General features: G+C 37.6%; 1 protein-coding gene across 1 annotated transcript in view; it reads right to left on the reverse strand.

The window, feature by feature from the left end:
• RNF11 (ring finger protein 11) overlaps positions 1-18,725 on the reverse strand; it is a 38,799-nt gene that overhangs the window by 4,179 nt on the left and 15,895 nt on the right. The gene's annotated exons all lie outside the window — the stretch shown is intronic.

Below are 18,725 nucleotides of genomic sequence, written 5' to 3' on the forward strand. Positions count from 1 at the left end.
CACTCTATACAGTCTTTCAACAGATACTTGAGTATCTATTATGTGCTAGGTGATGGGGAGTGCAGAGTAAACAAAATAAAGTTCCTAGATTGATGGAGAATGCTACTTTAGGTAAGATACTCAGGAAAAAATCTCTCTGATGAGACATTTGGGAAGAGACCTCAATGAATACGAGGGAAACAGTGCATCTCTGACCTAATGATTTCATTGTGGCTAAAACCATTTTTGAGCCACCTAATATGGTGTTTCAGACAACATCTCTACTGTATAAACTGAGCCATAACACTTTCAATCCATGTATGATGTTTTCATGGGAAAATTTACGTTAAATCACAACTACCTTATTCACATTACATTAGAAAATGTTATTTTCATTCATCCTGTAGGATCACTCATGATTTCTACAATTTAAGCACTCATTTACAATGACAGCCAACATTTGCAAGTATGAGATTATGCCTCCAGGAATAATTGCTAAATTTGTGTTAAGCTTTAAAAAAAAAAATTCTGTGAAATAACCTCCATAAGCATTCAGAACTAGCATCAGTTGAAGCTGTTTTGAGCCAATGGCTTCTGGGGTTCAAAATAAAATAATTAAGAATGTACCCATAATTAGAGACTTCATAAGGACTCAAGCATAAATATCCTTTTCAAAGAGGAATTTTAGGGGAAAGTCTCAGATACATATAAAGTAGGCTCAAATACTGAAATATCTAATTCAAGGAAAAAGGCACTTCACTACAATGTCTCTTAAAGATACCATTATGTACCTTTAAATTAGCCTTATTCTTATAAACCCCTTTTCTGACAGTAGTTATTATTGAGTTTCTTATCAAAGGCAGTTCAACTTAAGACTTTAAATATTTCTTTTCTCTGAGATTCAGAACAAATCTGTAATTAAAGATCTCAAAACACAGTAAATCCTTTATCAAATAATTAAGATTACATTCTCTGGTAAAATGTCAGTAGTTCAAAGTTTCATGTTTTATGAATTTCCACATAAAATCATTAATGGTTACTTTCATACTTCTAGCTCATGATTTAGGAAATAATAACCAAGCATGTGAGTGCTTATCAGACCTATATTCTTCATCCAAATATTTATTTAGTTCATATTACATGCAAAGAAGATTTATTATTAAGTATGGTTCTTGGATCCAGATAACCTTGGGTTAAAGTCACTTCTCTGCCACTTAACAGAGTGACCGTGTTGAAGTGATTTAACCTATCTGGGTTACCCTACCTTATATGGTTGCTATAAGACTTAAATGAGAAAGATGGTGAACCTTGGAATGGCAGGAACTCAATAAATGGTAGCTATTATAACTATTAATACTGCATTCGAAGAGCTATGTTTATTACTGCAGTCCAATTAGCTGTTTCGTATGTTTCATGCTTGTCCATCTTACTGGCTTTGTTCTTGCTATCCCCTCTAGTATCCCCTGCAGGTCCCTTGGTCCAAATCCTACCTCGTCTAGCAGCTTGTTGACCTAAAGCTTTCCCCAATCCTCCTCCCTACCACCCAATATTGACAGACTCTGCCTCTAGCCTCAGCTTAATTACATAGGTGTCTACCTATAAAAGAATTAGGACGATTATACAGAATACAGTAAAGCTTTCACAAGTGCAGTCATCAAGTGAGAAGAGACTGTCAATTCTTCTAGCTTTCAAAGAGGAAGTGAAGTACAAAACTGACTGCATTTCAGGACTTTCCTGGTGGTGCAGTGGTTAAGAATCCGCCTGCCAATGCAGAGGACATGGGTTCGAGCTCTGGTCTGGGAAGATCCGACATGCCGCGGAGCAACTAAGCCCATGCGCCACAACTACTGAGCCTGTGCTCTAGAGCCTGAGAGCCACAACTACTGAGCCCGTGTGCCACAACTACTGAAGCCCGCACACCTAGAGCCCATGCTCCGCAACAAGAGAAGCCACTGCAATTAGAAGCCCGTGCACCGCAACGAAGAGTAGCCCCCGCTCACTGCAACTAGAGATAGCCCGTGCGCAGCGACAAAGACCCAATGCAGCCAAAAATTAATTAACTAATTAAAAACTGCATTTCTTTAGCACAGTATGAAAACTTTCTTTCAGCCCTATATATCTACACCACTGTGACTACAGGCAATTTTTTGCTTTATAAAAAGTTATTTTTTTAACCAATATTTCCTTTTAAACAAGTCTGTATATATACAAAAAATTTCAGTTTGTAGGTCAAACTCAGAGAATCTTTTATGCACTAGAAAAATAACTTTGCTGACCAGGCTTTATAGTGCATATAAAAGTTACATGACCCTTCTGTTGTTAAAGATCATAAAAATGGCTGTTTCACCTCTGGTTTAGAAATTCTCCTCTTTAAGGTTTTATACCTAGCAGGCTAACTTTCGATGCAGAAAAGTTTCATAGTTCAGAGTCAAAAAGGCTGTCCCTGCTCTGCTACTTATCAGTCATAAGACCTTGACCAAGTTATTTACTTAACCTCTATTAGACTCAGTTTCTCTATGTGTAAAGTACCAGGACTAGTGTAAGAATTAAAAGAGACTTGTAACTGCTGTCCCGGTACAGCATGAGACACACATACAAAAGCTCATTAAATAAATGTTAGCTAAATAAATGTTAGCTACTACAATATTATTCTGTCTCTACTAGTATGTGACTATAGAAAAGCACTGCAACGTTTAAGAAATGGACTGAATTTTCAATTTTGTATGTCAATTATAACTCAGTAAAGCTGAAATAAAACAATTTTTTTTAAAAAAGAAGAAATGGACTAGACTATGACAGAGGTAAGTAAAACTTGTCAAAAAGAATCTTAGAAATTCACTTAAGAACAACTCTCTCATTTTATAGGCCCAAGCTTACCTACAGTCACAAAATTACTGACAATGTTGGAATTAGAATTCTGGTCTCCCTTTTAAGCTGGTAATTTCCACTACATCATGCTTGGTTGCTGGATAGGAAGGAGATTCTCCAAGTAAAATGATTTGGACTTTGTCCATTTATATTATACTGAAATGACATTTTAAGAAAGCCATCAAAATAAAGAATTTCTAATAAAGTTATAAAGATTTTTCATCTGCAATAAAGGTTTCATAATTTCAGCAACTTCTAAAATTTAAGAATTTCAAAGAACATCAAATCCATTTTGAAACTGCCCTGTAAAATATACTCTATTGCTGATAGAAAAATAGAATCCCACACCCCCACTCCAGCTGGGGTACCTTCGCAGAATCCTAGGAATCAATAGAATACCGTTCTTAAAACACTGCTATTTATGAATATGGGATTTTCAGTCTGAAAAATTAAATTGTAAGATTTGAGTCTCTGATACTTCCTGTAGTAAGTTATTCTAACCCTCTGCTTTCTCTCAACATCAAATGACTCTGGTTTGCAGACTTGAAGCTAACTACTATTGTCCCTGGCTTTGGTCCTATCTTTCTGGCTTGTCTCTGAATACAAGAAACTCTTCAGCCTCTGTTGTAACCCCTGCCAGCTCAGATTTTCAACCCTTGAATTATGATTTCCAGTCTAGACTACCTTTCATTATTCTCAGTCCCAGACCAACTGACCAGTCTTGATGAGCTGCCATCCACATCAAGATATGACTCATACGGAAGTCAGTGAAACAATTAGTATAAGACTGTGGGTAATGAGGTACTCCTTAATCCTTGAACATACCTACTACAAACAAAAAGACCTATACTACAAACAAAAAGACTTTAACTGTCTCTAAGCACGTGCTTTTTAAGAGGCTAGATTTCTTTGGTCTTGTGGTTCACATATGGGTACAGAGAACACAGAAAGCAGAACAGAAAAGGAAAGCTCTACCTTACAAAGAAGCATATTAATAGATAGAAAAACAAAACGCCTATCTCTTATTCACATTATGGATGTATTTTCCTCTTTGGTATTTTTGTTAAACGAAAGAAACCCTCTAGATATTTTAAGTGATTCACCATTCTAATTTCAGTTTATATGCAACTTTTCAGAAACCCTCTATAGGGAAGAAAATGACTAAGAGCTCCTGATATTTTAAAGATAGCCTCACCCTTCTTACCACACACACCTAGTTTTAAGTCCCATCATACTTATTAAAAATGACCTTAAGTATGAATTACTATTTAGTAACTAGAGATCCAATGGTATTTTCTAGGTGGCAAAATGTAAACTTGTTTCTCCTGTCAGCTAGAAGACACTGAATGGAAGATTGGATGGGGATATAAAAACAGCACTGTTTAAAAGATCTGGACTCTGGGACAGTTCTCAACATTCCCTAACTAATGGCTCACTGTGCCTAAACTCTTTGTGTGAACAGTGCGATTTATGCTGAACACCTGCTTTCCCTCTGGGAGTCTAGAATTTTGGTATATGTTAGGCAGTGGCTCAGTACTTTGGGCTTCCCTGGTAGATAACACTTTAAACATGCTGGCACAATTCAGTGCTGGAGAATTAAGCACATTCCGTGTGACTCCACTAGGAGAGAACTCTTAGAAGCCTGTGCCTTTCCTATGGACCTTTGCATCTTTTCCCTTTACCAATTTTGATTTGCGATCTTTTGCAGTAATAAATCATAGCTGTGATTACAATTATATGCTAAGAACTATGAGTCCTCCAATGGAACTGAAGATCATTCTAGATAATGTTAAGAGTGATAGGGGGAATTCCCTGGCAGTCCAGTGGTTAGGGCTCTGCACTTCCACTGCAGGGGGCTCGGGTTTGGCACTTACCCACCTCCCCCACCCCAAAAAAGAGTGATGGATAGTGCCTGCATTGACTCCTTTGTTTTGAAGCAGTTTATTTGGTGATGTTCATTAGAAATGCTCCTTTGTGGACTTCCTTGGAGGTCCAGTGGTTAAGACTCCACACTTCCACTGCAGAAGGCATGGGTTTGATCCCTGGTCGGGGAACTAAGATCCCGCATGCTGTGTGGCATGGCCACAAAAAAAAAAAAAAAAATGCTCCTTTGTGAAAAATGTGTGTTTTGACAATGGCAGTTACACAGTACTTCTGTTTTATTCCTTTTTTCAAAGCAAGTTTGAAGGAACTAATATTTTGAACATTTATTATTTAGCACAGAGAAAAACACCTTTGACATAGAAGGGTTATATGCTGAACTGTGTCCCCCAAAATTCTTATGCTGAAATTCTAATCCCCAGAACCTCATGATGTGACGGTATTTGGAGTGTGTGACTATTTTTGTCCTGGTCTCTTCTCCTGCCCTATACTCTTCACCAAAACTATGTCCATGTTGACAGCTAAAACTACCACCTAGATATAAATGATTCACAAATTTATATTCCAGTCTAGATCTCGCTTTTAAACTCCAGGCTCTACTTTGACAGTTCTAATTCGATGTCCAAAAATGAACTCCCCTCCAAAACCTGGTCCTCTTCCCTATCTCAGTAAATGACACAACCACCTTTCTAGTTCTGGAAGACAGAAACATCCTTGGTACCTCCCTTCCCTTTACCTTCCCATATTTAATACATCACCGGGTTCTAGTGAATTTATTTTCTATTGAAATGCTGATAGAATCTGTTCATTTCTTTCCATGTCTATTGCCAATACTCCAGTCTAAGTTCCCATTTCTTTCCTGGTGTACAATATTAGCTAGGAAAATCTCAATTTGTTTTCTACCCAGAAGTTACAGCAATTTTTCCAAAACAAATCCAACCCTATGCCCTCCTCAACATACTTTAAAACTCCTTCAATAGCTTCCCACTGCTCTTTGGATGAAGTCCAAAGTCCTTAATAAGACCTCCAAAGCCCTGCATAGTCTGGTTACCTACCTACCTACCACTCACCCTCTCCTTCCTCATCTAACAACTCACTCACTGCTTTCTAGCCCCACTGGCCTTCTTTCAGATCTTTAAAGAAGCATGATCTCTCTTATGTGAAGTCATAGCACCTGCTGTATTCTCTGCATGAAACACTCTCCTCCACCATCACTCTGCTTAAATACCTCTTTTTTTCCTTCCTTCTGAGCTCAGTTCAACTTCTATTTTTTCAGAAATCTTCCCTAACTAACCATTCTCCTCTATTATAGGCTCTTATATAACAAGTAACTTTCCTCCATGGCATTTGTCATATTTGTAATTTTATATTTAGTTATAGTAATTTAAATGTTGTCTTTCCCACCAGACTGTAAGATCAATGATAAGAATTGTGTCTGGTTTTGCTCCTTACTGAATGGATAGATGAATAAATGACCTACTAAAAATGTTATCTACTAATAGCTAAAAATAGTCACCCATTAACTTACTCCCGTGTTCCTTCTCATTTCAGTGTTTCTATACTTATTAAAGTTAGTATACATGCTATAACACTGGGATTACAGAGTTGGTTTTGCTTTGCTAAGTCATTCTTTAAGAATGACTGATAGGGGCTTCCCTGGTGGCGCAGTGGTTGAGAGTCCGCCTGCCGATGCAGGGGACACGGGTTCATGCCCCGGTCCGGGAAGATCCCACATGCCGCGGAGCGGCTGGGCCCGTGAGCCATGACCGCTGAGCCTGCGCATCCAGAGCCTGTGCTCCGCAACGGGAGAGGCCACAACAGTGAGAGGCCCGCGTACCGCAAAAAGAAAAAAGAATGACTGATAATAATAGTATCTCCACCAATCCCTCCAAAAGTGAATCCTAAATACGATTTTGAAGACCTGTGGAAAATAACATTTACAAATTAATCATTTACAATGTACAAGGGCACTTCGTACAAAATGAATGGGTTTATGAAAATCTAAATCACCAATACAGTAAATTGCTAATTAATATAAATGCTGGCAACCTTCAAGGGTGGTTCAGTTGGCTGCCCTCACCTCTATCTATGTCTATGAATATGATTCACGAAGTATTTTGTCTCTGGGCTAAAAAGGTGATTGCGTGACTATTTTATTAGTGTATTCCTTCACCACTAGACTATAAGCTTGATAAAGGTAGGGATTATGTCTGTTTTGCCCACCAATATATACTATTTACCTAGCACAGTATCTTTCACATAGTAGGGATTCAAACATTACTGGATAACTGAATGATTTAAATCAAAGCACTCATGTTCCTGTAATCCATGTCATATATTCTTATCAGGATTTTATAAACATGCTATGAAAATTTTGCTAAGGATTTGGATTATGCCACAATAAAACCAAAAAGGAAAACCTGATATAAATTACAACCAACATTCCTTCTCCAAGTGATAACCTGGTTTGTTGCCTCTCTGAAATTTCAACCTACCTTTCTACCCCACAGTAACTTCAATTTGTCCAAAATCAAACTAATTATCTCCTTCTACTTCCACAATCCTTCTCGAGCTCAGAATTTCTATGCCCACTATCTAGGTTAATAATAGAAAAGTATAGTGGAAGGAACACAGACATATCATAGAATTTCATCCTCTGGCACTTCTCAGGTATGTGACCATAGGCAAGTTACTTAATACCTCTAAGCCTAAGGTTCCTCATCAGAAAAATGAATAGAATACCCATCTTAAAAGAATGTTGTAAGGAATAACTAAGAAAATGTACCAACCACGATAGGGGCTCAAATATCTGGGCCTTCCTATAATGACATCATTAGTCATCCAAAGTACACATCTCTTCCCCCTTTCCCTTTATCCCCAGCATCTACTTAAATGGCTTATCTAACTACCATTTTCTCAATGTTGATAGGAGACATACATGTAACTGCCCTGTGAGTTTAAATTTTGAGAAAGAGGGAATTCACAGTAAGAGAAGCAGATATATTTCAAGTAAATTTAAACATTTTTTTTCCTCTTTAATGCTTTACTTCTCTACGTCTTCATGCAAAAAACAAAAAACCCCAAAGAGAATCCAAGCAAAAGCATCTGCCTTAAAGAAAGGGAAAAATTTAAATTAAAATGTGTTAGGAAAAGAAATGCAGCATCACGGAAAGGGGTAGAATAGACAAGGAACAAAGGTTTACAAAATGTGCTGAGGCAGAGCAAAGAGCAAAGACAGGGTCAGTCACACAAAAAAGCAAGGTTTGACCTGATGAGGAAAATCTCTGAAGTGCTCCAATTGTTTGTTAATAAATAATGTATCATCTATAAAATGATGAATGTTGTGAAAAATAAAATGGGCCCGAATCTCAGAGTTTACAAGTCAAGAAAGAAACAGATCAAAGTGTGAACTTGTCTATCTGAAAGGCACTGCATTAAAAGTTGGACCCAGGTTAGGGAATATGATATAATTTCAGAAACTAAATAAAACAATGCAGTGGGGAAGTGCCTAAATAATGTGCTGAGGCTGGAAATAGTACAAGTCTGGTTTGTGGTGAAGGAAAAATAAAGTCACTGCCAAAGAATGCAGCTTGTCACCAAAAGCTGTATCCTTTCCTCCAGAAGAGTCAGCTCTTCTGATTTTCTCCTTACAGCCTTACAAACTGCTGCTGGCACCACCCCCTCCCCAGCTGCAGTTTCCTACTGGGAATGTTTTTTTCTGAATTTTGCCAGACTGAAACCTAAGGCCATAAAATGGAGGATTTGGAATAAATGATCTCAATGCATATTCTAACTCTGATGTTCAGTGAATCTTGAACAAAAATCCCCAAACCAAACAAAACCCCAAAGATTAGCATTAATGAAATTCCTGAACCATAAAGGATAACAATTATACATAGAGGGGAAAAAAGCCAGCATCCCATCAATGATACTGACAAATGATATGTTTTATTTAATGAGATCAAACCGAAGTGATCTGCATGGAAAAAGAGCACTGCTTCCAGGGAGGCGTTTTGGCATTTATTTGTTTGCTTATTTTTTAAAGAAATGAAAAAGTTGGCTTCTTTTATTCATTACATAAATATTCACTGAGCACTTGTCATACAGGGTTATATACAATATCCTAATTGGTGGAGACCTGGTAGGCATCATCACCATAGGCACTCAGCATTAGCAAGTCATAAATCCATCTAAGGGTCAAGACAACTGAAAATCAAGGTCACATTTTGAGCCTAGGCACAAATTACAATATTTCTTGAATACTCAACCATATTTCAGATGCTGCTTTAGGCAAAGGAGATACAGTGGTGACCAAGACTGTCCTTACAAAGCCTAAATCCCCTACAGTAGGGGGATACAGAGATATAGCAAACAAGACAAGATGATTACCTCACCCATGGCTCCTACTATCCCTAAATTGCCCATGACCTGGCAACTCCTGGGACAGGCATACATTCCAGTGGATCCATAGGCTAGTCAACATTTGATGACTTGCAACCTCCTGACTGGTGAAGAGAGGATGAATCAACAGACTGTCTTCTCTTAGAAGTAGAATTGGAAAACTGAATTAACTGACCTGAAAGGTCATTGAGCAGCAAATACAAGATGTATAAACTGAGGTTTGAGGAAACTGTTTGTATTAAAGACAGATTAGAAATGCTGAGTGAAGCAGACATTAGGAAAGCCCACAAATGAAAAATCCTGAAGCCTCTGGGTAAGAAAAATGGGAGAAAGTGGCTGCCTTGGTTCCTTGACAGCTGTCTGATTCTAATCCATGTGTATATCGTTAAAATAAAGCACGTTTCCTCTGAGTTAATTTTGTCTAAAATAAGAGTCTCCTAAGCACCACCACTATTTTCTTTACTGAATGAGACCTAAATTAGACCACCTTTTCCTTCTCATCAAGCAAACTGGTTTCCAGAGGGGAAATGGTACCCACTTACTAACAAAGAATTGCGTACCAGTGGGGCAGATCTCCAGGGTAGTTGTGGGCCTAGAGATATCCCATCTGAGTTACTGAATGAGTTATTGTTGGAACTACTTCTTTGCTACAGCCAAAACATACTGGAATTTTTCTCATTTAAGCATCCTATCTTTGAATTTTACCAGTTCAAAGAATAAGAATATACATTTCAATAACTATCTTTCATCCTTAAATGGAAGATTCAAATATATGACTACTTGAAAGCTAACAGTAATAAGCCCAAGAATTCTTTGCAAAACCAGAGTCAGAATATACACAGCCTTTAAGGAGTTAAAAGATGAAAGCTTAAAAAGGTGTTAATTCCAAAAAGAATATGTTTGTAGCAGCCAAGCGTTGTCTTTGGCGCTCAGGAAGTCTGTTATTGCATTTACTGTACTAAGTTCTCTAACAGATACCTTCCCCTCTCTTTTTAAGGGTTATTTTTTGAAGGGCTAACATCATCAAAAAATATTAATTCCCTCTGAAAACTGGTGAACTTCAGTTGTAAGAATTCTGCAAAACTTATTTTTTTAATTTTTAAATTTTATTTTATTTTTGGCTGCATTGGGTCTTTGTTGCTATGTGTGGGTTTTCTCTAGTTGTGGCAAGCAAGGGCTACTCTTCGTTCTAGTGTGCAGGTCTCTCATTGTGGTGGCTTCTCTTGTTGTGGAGCACGGACTCTAGGCGCACAGGCTTCAGTCGTTGTGGCTCACGAGCTCTAGAGTGCAGGCTCAGTAGTTGTGGCGCACGGGCTTAGTTGCTCTGCAGCATGTGGGATCCTTCTGGACCAGGGCTCGAACCCGTGTCCCCCGCATTGGCAGGTGGATTCTTTTTTTTTTTTTTTGCGGTACGCAGGCCTCTCACTGTTGTGGCCTCTCCCATTGCGGAGCACAGGCTCCGGACGCGCAGGCTCAGCGGCCATGGCTCACGGGTCGAGCCGCTCCGCGGCATGTGGGATCTTCCCAGACCGGGGCACAAACCCGTGTCCCCTGCATCAGCAGGTGGACTCTCAACCACTGCGCCACGAGGGAAGCCCCTGCAAAACTCTTTAGAAGGTGTATTTCTTGGATTCTAACAGCTTCTTGCTGCTATTGTTGAAGTGTAGTTGATTTACAATATTATATTAGGTTCAAGTGTACAGCAGAGTCATTCAATATTTTTATAGATTATACTCCATTTAACCTTATTACAAAACAATGACTATATTTCCCTGTGCTGTACAATATATCCTTGTTGTTTATTTTATACAATAGTAGTTCTTTGGCGACTTACAACTTAGCATGTTTTACCCATGTTGTAGCATTTATCAAAACCTCATTCCTTTTTATTGCTGAATAATACTGCATTGTATGTATATACCACATTTTGTTTAGTCATTCATTAGTTGATGGACATTTGGGCTGTTTCCACTTCTTGGCTATTATGAATACACTGCTATGAGCATTTGTGTACAAGTTTGTGTGGGCATGTTTTCAATCTTGGGTATACACCTAGGAGCAGAATTGCTGGGTCATATGATAATTCTATTTCAATCTTTTGAGCAACTGCCCAACTGTTTTCCAAAGTGCTTGTACCATTGTACATTCCCACCAGAAGTGTATGATGGTTATTTCCAATTTCTCCACATCATTGCCAAATCTTATTTTGCTTCTGTTTTTTGTTTGTTTTAAATTATAGCCACCCTAGTGGTTTTGATTTGCATTTCCCTGATGGCAAATGGTGTTAAACAACTTTTCATGTGCTGGTGGCCATTTGTATATCTTCTTTGGAGAAATGTCTATCCAGATCTGTTACTCCTTTTTTTTTTTTTTTTTGCGGTACGCGGGCCTCTCACTGCCCCGGCCTCTCCCGTTGCAGAACACAGGCTCCGGACGCGCAGGCTCAGCGGCCATGGCTCACGGGCCCAGCCGCTCTGCGGCATGTGGGATCTTCCCGGACCGGGGCACGAACCCGTGTCCCCTGCATCGGCAGGCGGACTCTCAACCACTGCGCCACCAGGGAAGCCCTGTCACTCCTTTTTAAAACTGAGATTTTTATCTTCACTGAGTTGTAAAGAGTTCTGTATATATCCTGAACATAAGTTCCTTATCAGATAGATGATTTGCAAATACTTTCTTGCATTCTATGGATTGTCTTTTCACTTTGCTGGTGTCATTTGAAGCACAAGTTTTTAATTTCATGATATCCACCTAATTTATTTTTTGGTCAGTTGTGCTTTTTGTATCATATCTAAGAAGGCTTTACCTAATCCAAGGTCAAGAAGACATCTATATTTAAGAGTTTCATAGTTTTAGCTCTTACTAAAACTATAGTATATGAACCATTGAGTTTATTTTTGTATATGGTGTGAAGAAGGGGTCCAACCTCATTCTTTGTGAATATGCAGGTGTCCCAGCACCAACTGTTGAAAATTGTTTTGAAAAGGCCTACATTTTAATGTGAGTTTTCCCAGAAGCCTAGTGAAATATTTCAGGGAGGAGGTTAAAAGAGTAAGGATTTTATAAGACTGCTTATTTTAAGCAAATGGTATCTCTTCAGGAGGTGTAAAAAAATTAGTCTGACCAATTATGTTTTCTATGTCCTCTAGTCAAATCAGCTGCTGAAGCTTCTACATAGCTGGTTCTTATTTTCTAATGGACTATGCATTCAATACCATATCCCTGGGACTTCCCTGGTGGTCCAGTAAAACTCCACGCTCCCAGTGCAGAGGACCTGGGTTCGATCCCTGGCCAGGGAACTAGATCCTACATGCATGCCGCAACTAAGAGTCCACATGCCGCAACTAAAGATCCTGTGTGCCACAACTAAGACCTGGCACAGACTAAATAAGTAAGTAAATAAATAAATAAATTTTTTTTTAAAAAGCATGATCCATAAAAAAATACTGCTCAACCAGTCTTAATGAAAATTTAAAAAAAATACCATATCCCTAATACTTGCCTTCTAATTGTTCATGTTGTTTCATGTAACATACCCAAACATAGAAAACAAAGAAAAATTATAATTGTCTTACAGTGATCCTCTTTAAGACACACACCTCAGATCTCAACATTGAGACTGTACTAAATAAATACTGAGATGCCGATACTTGTCCACTAGACTGCTCAGATTATGCTGAGTATCAGCACCTACAAATCTTAAACTAGAAAATCAGGTTTAGTCTTTAGATTCTTCCTCAAGCTCAATTCCAGGGGTCAGGTCATCAGGAAATCTCTAACTAGTAAGCAGAATATGGAATACAGAGTGCTTAAGTCCTTTTGCTAATGAACCTCAAAAAAAAAAAAAAAAAGGCTTCCTAATACAAATATAAGTAAAACGAAAGTTAAGATTACTAGAGAGATACTAATGTTCCCAAATGTAAAGTTGCCCTAAGCAAGGCTATCTACCCATCAGCCAGCTATTTACCCATCAGCCAGCTATTTACAACTTATTTTCAAACTGAAACTGTCAACATACTACTTTTTCATAAAAGCTCCCCTGGTTCAATTTCTAGATGAGAAACACATCTCAACATCTCCTCTACCCCTACTACCATCAAGAATCAAGAAACTTATCCTGGAATATCAAGAAATAACCTGAATGTATAGGAGAGTAATATGGACTTAATAGATTTATAAATTTAATGGTTTTTAAAAATTGGAGCTTTCAAAACTACAGTAACATGAGAAAATGCTTATAAAATGACACTGAGTAAAAACTAAAAGTATGCAAAAAAATATAAGAGAGTAATATTATACATATTTTTAAATATTTGCATTTGGGAAAAAAGCATAAAACTCAGTACCCTTTAGGTACTTATCACCCATTCCTCCTTTTCCCCAGCCTGTTTCTATGGACTTACCTATTCTAGATATTTCATATAAATAGAATCACAGACTACATTACATGACTTTTTTTTGGTGTCTAGCTTCTTTCACTGAGCATTATATATTTGAGCTTCGTCCATGCTGTAGTATGTGTTAAGTCCAATTTTAAGATATAGTGAACCAGTCATACATAATTCTTTTGAGTTTCTTGCATGTAGGGTACTATTAGCTAAACAATATTTGGTTTCAACAATGCAACTTGGAGTGCAAAGGTATACAAATCAGTGGAAATTAACTGTTTTTTATACTTAAAATGTAAAACTACAAAGAAAAAGGATTGTTAAATTTCACAATATCTTTTTAAAGTATACAAACCACTTCTAGTTTAGAATTATGTAATGAAATCCAATGATACACGCTGTGTACCATAAGTCAGGAAAACATGGCTCAGTGTGGTGTTACAAAATAGCTGTGTGACCCTGTCACACCCATTCAGTCAAATATCTAAGAGTATAGGACATCAAATGTCCTTAAATTTTTGTTCTTTATATTAAATAGCTGGCACTGAGGAATCACTGTTTAATAGGAGACCTGGCAGCAGTAGACAAGATATAATGAAGAAGGCAATGAAAGAAAGTAAGAACAGAAGTTTGAGATGATAGACGAGAGGTTGTTAATTGAGATCTGGGCTTAAGTGGGGTATATAAATTCCTTGAAATTGCATGCAAAATTCTGTGCACCTTCCCAGGAAGAGGACTTATGGTTTTCAGCTTCCCAAGAGTTATTAAATAACAAAAGGGTTAAGAGACACTTCTGTGAACTTGGATGGCTGCCACAGAAACAGAAAAACCAGTTGAAGGAATATAAGGAAACATTTCAAACAAAGAGATAAAAGAAATCTTGGTTTTTGACACCTGAACACCCAGTCCTTCAAGAAGCCATCTCACAAAACTGTAACCAAAAGTTAGCTGTCTCACTTCAAGCCTCCTCTAGCACCTGTCACCCGTATGACTTTGTACTGTTTCATGTTTGATCTTATACTTGGCCCATGGTACCTAACAGTGAGAGTGACCTCCCAGAAAGTTAACCCACGAAAGTTAACTGAAAAAATTATAACCACTTTCAGGTGCCTTAAGTCAGTGCAAACAAATTTATAATTTAGACTTATGCATTTTTCTATTTTACGTTAAAATTACACATTCTATAAATAAAAAACAACAGTAGAAAACTGAAATTCTTTGGAAATTAGGCAGTAATGCCTTCTCATAGAGCTTCTGAACCCAAAACGCAGTATTTGCCCTAAAAAGGACTTCTTGCCCTTCACTTCAGATGGGCTAGATCTATTTAACCTTGAATGGAGGGTCCTAATTTGAGGCTACCAAAAAATAGTCTTAATTCTTCACTATCAAAAGGTGATTTCTGAAAATGACTTTTGACTGACAAACATGTAGTTTAAAGAGTTTTCCTGGCTATTGTCTCCAACTTTGGTCTAGTGACTCCCTTACCTCCATCTAGTTTATTGACCTGGCAAGAGTTTCCTAGATGTGGTATTTTAATTCCTGCTTATTTGAGCAAGTGAGTCTCCACACATCAGCTCTTTAACCTGAATATTAAAGTTCAGTCTGCTGGCCCAAAAATGGACCACCTAGCTCTCTGTATCCAGATCATTTGGACCACTTAACTTTTAGAGTCAAACATACAGTCCTGCTCACATGTGCACCTATCTCCAGTTAGTGTTTTCATCTTGTTAAAATAGAGGTTCTATCAAAAGAATGGTAATGACCTAAATGTCCATCAAACAGGGAACTGATTAAATAAATAACAGTACACACAATTAATACTATGCAGCCCTAGAGAAGAAAGAAGCTTTTTATATACTGACAGGGAAACAGCTTCAAGATACAGTGTGGAAAAAAAAGCAACATGCAGAATTGTTCTGTGCAGCGGGCTACTTTTTGTGTAAAGGGGTCAAGGAGGACTACTTGTATTTGTTTGCATGTGTATAAAATCTCTTGAAGGATATACAAAAAACATTAACTTTAGTTGCCTATTAGATGTGGAACTGAGTGGCTACAGAACAAATAAGATGTCTCATCCATACTTTTCTAGAATTTGACCATATGAATATATTATTTAAAATCATTAAAAAATAAATTTAAAGATTGTTTTCTTTTGTGTAGGCCAACCCTACTACCTCTGTTTGGATTCCATGTGCTTCCACCTTCTCAGAAACCTTATACTACAGATTTTTGCTGCTCTCCATATTCAACTTCTTTTCACTGCATCCTTCCCATCAGCTTATAAACGTAAGTCTTTCTCATTAAAACAAACTAATCTACCATCGATTCCACATCTAATTATTGCCCTATTCCTATACCCCTCCCCTGCTTCACAGCCGATCTTCTCCCAAAATAATCTGTTCTTGATGTTTCTATATCTCAATCTCCTGGAAAAATTCTTACCATACAATCCACTACTAAGTTCTGCTGTTTTTGTCTCTCAAATATCAATAGAATTCATCTATAACTCTTCATCTCTATTGCCAACACCCTAGCTAACAATATCTGCTAATGCAGTGACTTCCTAAATAGTATATATACTCTTTGTTCTCAGAGTCCTTCTTTAAAAATACCCCCCTCCCAACCCCACCTAAAATCCTTCACTGGCTAGCTTTCCTCTGTTCTAGGATAAAGTCCAAAATCCTTAATAAAGATAATAAATGTAAAGAACCTGGCACAAGCATCTTAATGACTATTCCCAGGGTACAAACATGTACCCACTTCTCCAAAATGCTCTTTTTAGAGAGGCAAGTTTGAATTCCTAAGGGATTTTGTTTGAAATTCCAGACATAAAAAATACTTTAAATGTATTTCATAATCTTATCTTTTTGGTACAATATCTTGGAGTCTTTTTCTGGACTGCAGGTCATGACCATTGTGGATTGTAAAATAAGTTTTAGAGGGTCAAAGCTAGGACTTTTTAGAAAATGAAATAGAATATACAGAATATATAATAGTAAGGGTCAACACTGTTTTATGAAACTTGTTTCCGTTTTTACAAACTGAAACATGGTATAAAATGTATTTTTTCTATTTTGAGTTGCCAAAAATATATCTGAACCCATGGTCTAAGCTATTTGAGACTATGATACTACTGTTTTCCTATGATTCAATTTTTTTCATCTATGACTAAGAAATTATACTTCAAGTTAACTTTCAATAGGTTTCAGAATTTCAGCCATTTTAAAATGGCTCTATTTCACACTACCTAATCTTAAATGAGGTCTGATAATTTACCTAACAGTGTTGCAACAGCAAAATTTAACTGAATACCTATACCACACACCTATCAGAACTCTGTGGCTCAAACCCCAAAGGCTTTGCGGTTTCTGGCAGCAGAGATATGAGCTCATTACCTGCAACTCAGAGGCTGCCTCTCAGGGATTCTTAACCTTCTTTGTGGCATGGAAACCTTTACCAATCTGATGAAAAGTCATGGATTCCTTCTCAGATAGTGCTTTTGAATGGATACATAAGATTACCAAGGAAATTAGTTACACTGAAATACAGTTCTATTCTTGACCCTATGAGGATCTGTGGACCTAAGCGTAAGTATTCATCAATATAAAGATTACACCGAGTTTAAAAATTTATATGTAAGAAGTCCTAGGTAACTAAAGCACATTTTAAGAAATACAAAGCATTTTGAGAAACAATATCTAGGAACAAGAGAAAATTCCAGATAATGAAACACAGTGGGGGATGGGAGGTGTATGTGAAAAATGAAATACTGATAAGCTTACCTCAATATTAAGGAAGGTTTCTTCCCTTTCTCTATTTCTCTACACTCATGTATATATGGACTTCCTGCTAAAATCAACTTTATTTACTTAGGCAAATTTCTGCAATGGAAACTCTAAAACTAATTTTTTGAACCTTAAAAAAAGTACAAGGTGCCCATATATACAAATCCCCAAACAGTTTATTCACAAACAAAAATGCTGCTCTACTCATAGGTACTACCTCTGGGCTCTCTTCTACTGGCAGCTGCTAGGAAATATTATGACAAGCCTAATTATCTGATTTTCCAATATGCAGAATACTAGAAGAGTTACTATAAGGGGAGCTGCATTAACAGCAGATGAAGAACCATCAGACAGTGGGAAGACAATGAGAAAAAAAATTATAAAATGCTGGTACAAGAATGAAAAGCAGAAGGACTTCCCTGGTGGCGCAGTGGATAAAACTCCACGCTCCCAATGCAGGGGCCCCGGGTTCGATCCCTGGGCAGGGAACTAGATCCTACATGCATGCCTCAACTAAGAGTTCACATGACACAACTAAGGAGCTTGAGTGCCGCAACTAAGGAGCTGCTGAGCCACAACTATGGAACCTGAGAGCCGAAACTAAGGATCCGGCGAGCTGCAACTAAGACCTGGTGCAACCAAATAAATTAAAAAAAAAAAAAAGAAAAGAATTAAAAGCAGAACAGATTTCATTCAGTAACACAAATATTCCTACATAATAAGACTCTGGGGCACCATTCTATCACCTACAGAGAATAATAAACTAATCCTTCTAGTATGTTTTGAATCAGTAAAATGAGATGAAAATCTGCTTATAAGTCAGTATTTCAGTGATTTATGGGGGAAGGAGTGAGAATGAAAAGGGAGCACTGTGAAGTTTGAAAAGACCCAGCTGCGAATCAGTCTTAGTAAGACACTGTTACCAAAGACAGTGTTCTGGAATAAAAAAAAAGTTAAAAATGTAAAACATATTTTAGAAGGTCTCTATCCAAAACTTATCTATCCAAAATAAACTGTTTGAATTGGAAAATTTCACTTAAATTTAATTGCAGTTATACTTTCTACAACTGGATCCATTCAATTCTCCTGTGTGATTTCAATAACCCATCTTTTTAAGTCTTGTTTTTTAAGTCTCCTTGCTCCTTCATTACCCTGAACAGACTACTTATCAGTACCTATGGCTTCAGGGCCCTCTTAAGCTTCAAATCTACTTCTATTACTTCTATGTTTAAAAAAATATCACAGGGCTTCCCTGGTGGCACAGTGGAGAATCCGCCTGCCAATGCAGGAGACACAGGTTCGAGCCCTGGTCTGGGAAGATCCCACATGCTGCGGAGCAACTAAGCCCTGTGTGCCACAACTACAGAGCCTGCGCTCTAGAGCCTACGAGCCACAACTACTGAAGCCTTGTGCCTAGAGCCCA

This window comes from Tursiops truncatus, chromosome 1, assembly GCF_011762595.2.
Source record: "Tursiops truncatus isolate mTurTru1 chromosome 1, mTurTru1.mat.Y, whole genome shotgun sequence".
NCBI lineage: Eukaryota > Metazoa > Chordata > Mammalia > Artiodactyla > Delphinidae > Tursiops > Tursiops truncatus.